General features: G+C 36.2%; 1 non-coding gene across 1 annotated transcript; it reads right to left on the bottom strand.

Annotated features, from left to right (window-relative positions):
* Positions 1-2142: 2142 nt before the first annotated feature.
* LOC114026132 lies at positions 2143-2267 on the bottom strand. Its single transcript, XR_003567096.1, has one exon. It is a non-coding gene; the product is annotated as a U6atac minor spliceosomal RNA (small nuclear RNA).
* Positions 2268-5314: the final 3047 nt, after the last annotated feature.

A 5314-nucleotide genomic window follows, 5' to 3' on the forward strand; every position in this document is an offset into this window, starting at 1 on the left:
ACTACTGAAACAACCTAATAGAGAACCATGGGATATATATTTTTTTAAAGTTGGGGAATGGTTTATTGACTTTAAAAAGTTTAGTTTCTGCTGAAACAATTTGAAAGGAGCTCTGACACCAGAACCATTAAATTCAAGAAACGATAAATTCTGGTCATTGGCACAAACATTAAATATCTTGATATGTGGAAGCATGGTTTGAGAATGCTGTTAAATTTGGGTTCATCATGACAAGATATTGAGAAATCTTTGAAATTTATGACATGTTAGGACAATGTGCAATGCTACTTAATTGATGAAAAATCAATCCCACTGGATTGCATTATGAAAAATGCTAGGAAAGAAAAAGAGTCAACATTTCAGGCAAGATAAGTTGAGTGTTTTTTATGTTAGGCAACAGAGGTCCCTTTAGAATATAAACCTACTCACCAAAGGTGGTAGTATTTTAGGCTAACAATATGTGGAAAAATCATTGATGACTGATATGGCAAAGAAGGAATAAATTAGAAAATACTAATCAACAACGTAACTGTTAGAGAGGGACTGTTATCAGTGAACAAGTTGAAAAAATATTAATAGTGTGGATGCTAATTATTTTCAGTAGGCACCTTAGTGAATTTGTCTCTAACATAACTAACTTCAAAGCTAGATTTATTTTGATTTTGCCCAAAACAAATTCCTTTGCAGCCAATTGCTCTCTGGGGATTCAAACAGGCCATTTTCTTAAGCTTTTTGAAAATTGGGTCAGCAAAGACCCTGGCTTTACTTTCTTCAAAGAGTTCACAAAGAAATCAGTAGAATTCTTAAAAAAACAAACAAACCACAATACCCCTTAACCCCCTTCCCCCACCATTTTTATTTCCTCTATGTTTCCAAGGCAGGAATCTCATCCTTGAAAAAGATTTTTGAAGGGCAACTGGCAGATGTTCTCTGTTAGCTGAGAGTGAGCCTGATAGCAAATATCTATCTCTTCACCCCAATTTAGCTCTTTGGCAGGTTGAGCTCCCTGGGAAATCAATGGCAGCTCTGGGCTTAAGAGAATTGGATGGGGCTGTGAAAGTGAAGGAGAATTGGGGACAGCTATGTTTATGCTGCTATTTTTAAGCAAAACTCTTTGCACAGTCTGAAATAGTTCTCTGTTTGGTCTGCCTCTGTGATGCTAAACTTGGAGTTTTTGACCTACATGTGCCTTTTCAGAACTCTGCACGCTACCCTCTTTTGGGGTTATTGGAAGAATGCTAGAAAGTGTCCTAACAGAGAAGAATGGCTTTGGTTTGGATTTACTCCATTCTTTACTTCATGAACTTTTAACAACGTTCAGACCTGTTTATTTTAATACAATATTTGCAATTCATTTATCCTTAAATTACCCTAATATTGGTTGGTAAAAGATCTTTGCTCCCTGTGAAACTTGAAGGGCCACTTTCAGAGCCTTTAAATCTTTATTAATGAATGCCTGGTGGTTGGTTATAGCTAATGGAGGCTCTTTCCTGGTGGTTTTAAATATGAAAACCATGACTTTTACTTTTATGACAATTACATATAGTTGGCAAAATTTTGAGATCTATTTGCATTTTCAGTATTAATATTTGACAGAAAAGTATCAATTGAGAAAAGGAAAAATTAAATACATACTTGTGCAAGTGGAGGAAAAGGAAGCTTTTTTAATGCAAGTACTATAACAATATAAAGGAACCTCTTTTCTAATTCCTTTATAATGACAATACAAAATGGATATTCTGGTCTTTAGGGCTTAAATCTCTAGTCTTGATTCACAATAAGGCTTATAGACATCCTTTGGATGTCAGTGGGTTTTGCATATAGACAGGGCTGGGTTCATATATATGATATGATTTCAGGGGCAAGAGGAAAAGGGGAAGGGAATAAGCATTTATATAGGACCTACTATGTGCCAGATACTGTGCTAAGTGTTTTTAATAAATATGATCTCATTTGATCTTCAAAACAACCCTGAGAGGTAGATGCTATTATTTTACATTTACAAGTGAGGAAACAAAGGTCAACAGAGGTTAAATGACTTGCCCAGGGTCATACAGCTACTAAGTGTCTGAGATCAAATTTCAACTCAGATCTTCCTGACTCCAGGCTCAGTGCTCTATACCGTACCATCAGCTGCCTCTTAAAAAAAGATACTACAGAGTAGGGAGATATGCCTTAACTGTATGAACCCTATATGTGTTGTAAAGGCTACTAGTACCTCTTCTATCCTTCACAAGGGGATTGCATCCTCTTTTTTCATACAACACAGGAAGAAGGTTCTCTTGCCTTCTTTTCAATGCCACGTACTAATTATGCCAGACATTTCTTTTCTTTTCTTTCTTTTTTTTTTTGGTGAAGCAATTGGGGTTAAGTGACCTGCCCAGGGTCACACAGCTAGTAAGTGTCAAGTGTCTGAGGTCAGATTTGAACTCAGGTTCTCCTGTCTCCAAGATCAGAGCTCTATGTACTATGCCAGATATTTCTTTAAGAAGAGATGAAGCCACGTATTTCTTAACTATAGATAGGGATTAAAATGCAAATATCCTAGCACATATGTTGGCTTACATTAATAAAATGGTGGAAATAATACAGTTTATATTTTTTTCTCAACAGTAGGTGTAGATAAAAGACAGGAGATTTAAAAAAAAAACCTCAAGGGTATTAGGTACAAGACTAAGGCAGAAAAGATGAGAAAGTAAAATAAAGGTGAGAAAAGAAAAAAGGCAGGTTAGCTACACTGAATGTGGTTGGAGGCTTACCTTCTTCCCAATTTTGCCTCATGAAGGCACTATATGTAAAGAAGAAAAGTTAGGCATGATATGGTTTTTCATGTCAAAGTCCTTCCTCTGTCCTTTATTCCACCCATTTCTTATGCATTCAACTGAGCACAGAATTGAGATGTGTCATCTATAGAACAGGAGGGATAAAAGAGGGAAATTAGATGCTAAGGAAGGACAGAAGAAAAAGTAGAAGGCAAAAAGGAGAAGGAATGGTAAGGGCGTACACAAAGAAAGAACAAGAACAGAAATAGTTTAGTTGTCATTCAATTAATACACACTTATTAAGAACCTACTAGAGGCCAGTCAGATGCTGTGGTAGATACTAGAGATACAAAAATAAAAATGAAATTTTTCTTGTTTTCAAAAAACTTACATTCTATAACAAGGAATATGATCTTCAGAATGGGAAAGGTTCATCAAACATGGAAAAGGGAAATATTTATTAATGCCTTGTATGTTGCACTGTAACTCTGCACGCCCAAGCACAGTTTTGCCCATTATTTCTCCATACTTGCTGTATCTAAGCACCTGTTGATGATACTGTCATAGTTACTAAATTGGAAGATTGGGAGGGAAAATCAGTATATTGGACATCAGAATCATTATCCAAATAGACCTTAAAAAGCTGGAAGAATTAATATGGTAGCTAGGAGATTTGAATTTGAACTATAACTACTCTGCTCAATAGGTGTGCCATGTACCATTTCAGCCTTAGTTTCTAAATCTAGAAAGAGGGAAAGAATAATGTTCAAATCCTTCCTTTTCAATAGGAATGTTGTAAATAGGAATGAGATGCAATAACTGTGTGTATATATATTCACGACCTATTATAATTGTTCCCAGCCAGTGGTAATACTTTCTCATTAAAGGATCCCTCTTATTAAATGACCCCATGTAACAAATAAAAACAAAAATGCCTTCTATAGAAAGATATGTTTACTTCTACAGGGGAATCAGCTTAGTGTAGTGGATAGAGAGTTTGATTTCTGCAAACCTGAGTTTAAATTCTAATTTCGACAGATACTGCTTGTGTAATCCTGGGCAAGTCACTTCATCTCTCTGCCTGCTTTGGTTTCCTTATCTGTGAAAGGGGGATAATTATAGCACCCGTCTCACAAGGTTATTTTGAGGATAAAATTAGATAACATTTATAAAGCATGTTGCAAATCTTAAAGCACTATACAAATGCTAGTTATTACTACTGCTACCTCCTCAAATGTCACAAAACATTGAATGAAAGCCTTTAGAGAAGTTGGTATCAGAAGCAGCTAAGCCACATTATACTGAAAACTTTTGCAGATGAATCTGAAAAGAGGAAAAAAATAGACACAAGATGCATAATATCTTCTGGCAATTATAGTTATTGATTTTCATTGTTTTTAGTGGAACTATGATGTTTAGACTGTACCACCCCCATTTTTGATGCGAGGAAGTGCCAACAGCACTTAGGAAGATAAAGTCAGGAAAAAAAGAAAAACAACACTTGAACTTGGCCAGATACATGCTGAAGACATCTGTGCTGGAGATATCACAATTTTAATCATACTCAGGGAATCAGTCTTTCAGGGATATCAAAAAGATGAAGATTTAAAGAGAATGGGGGGGAATATGGACAGTGCTTCTCTTATAAGAATATAATAAGGGCTCAGAAAATACATAATCGTATGCCTGATTGTTTATTTTTATGAACTCTATGTGGTAATGATCTATATACATTATTTTGAACATTGAGGAGTAGGTAAAGCACTGAGGAGACCAGCATTCCTGGAGGACCCTGAGCCCAAGAGATCCAATAGAAGTGTTACCTCACCCTGATATCTTCTTATGGCATTGCTTCCAGCCTTCCCCATCCAGCCATCATGGAGAGGAGCAACAAAATTTATTTTACACTTAACTCCTTCCACATGGCTTCACATGCCCACGAAAGCATACTATACTTGAAACTTCACAAATATGTCTTGAATTTCCCACTTCTGTACTTTTGCTAAGGCTGATCCTTCTTCCTCTCCCCGTCACTGATAGTTGAGTTGATTTCCTACTCATCTTTTCAGGCGCAGGTTGATTGCCCTCCTTGATTCTTTCAACAGAAGAGAATTCATCTCTATTCTTTACTTCAGTGAACTTTATTTTCTTACTTCTAGATTTTTAAGCTTCTTTTGGGCAAGTTCCATCTTTGAAACCCTTTCAGTAGCTAATGGCTGTCCAGGTGACACAGAGGATAGAGCACTGGGCCTGTAGTCAGGAAGACAAGTTTAAATCCAACCTTAGACACTTACTAGCTATGTGACCCTGCGTACTTAACTTCTGTCTGCTTCAGATTCCTCAGCTGTAAAATGAAGATGATGATGGCACAGACCATCCAGAGTTGTGAGGATCAACTGAGATGATATTTGTAAAATGCTTAGCGCAGTGCCTGGCACATAATAGGTGATAAGTAAATTCTTTCTTTCTTTTTATCTTTCTTTCTTTCTTTCTTTCTTTCTTTCTTTCTTTCTTTCTTTCTTTCTTTCTTTCTTTCTTTCTTTCTTTCTTTC

The sequence above is a fragment of the Vombatus ursinus genome, unplaced genomic scaffold, assembly GCF_900497805.2.
Source record: "Vombatus ursinus unplaced genomic scaffold, bare-nosed wombat genome assembly UNPS02014832.1, whole genome shotgun sequence".
Lineage (NCBI taxonomy): Eukaryota > Metazoa > Chordata > Mammalia > Diprotodontia > Vombatidae > Vombatus > Vombatus ursinus.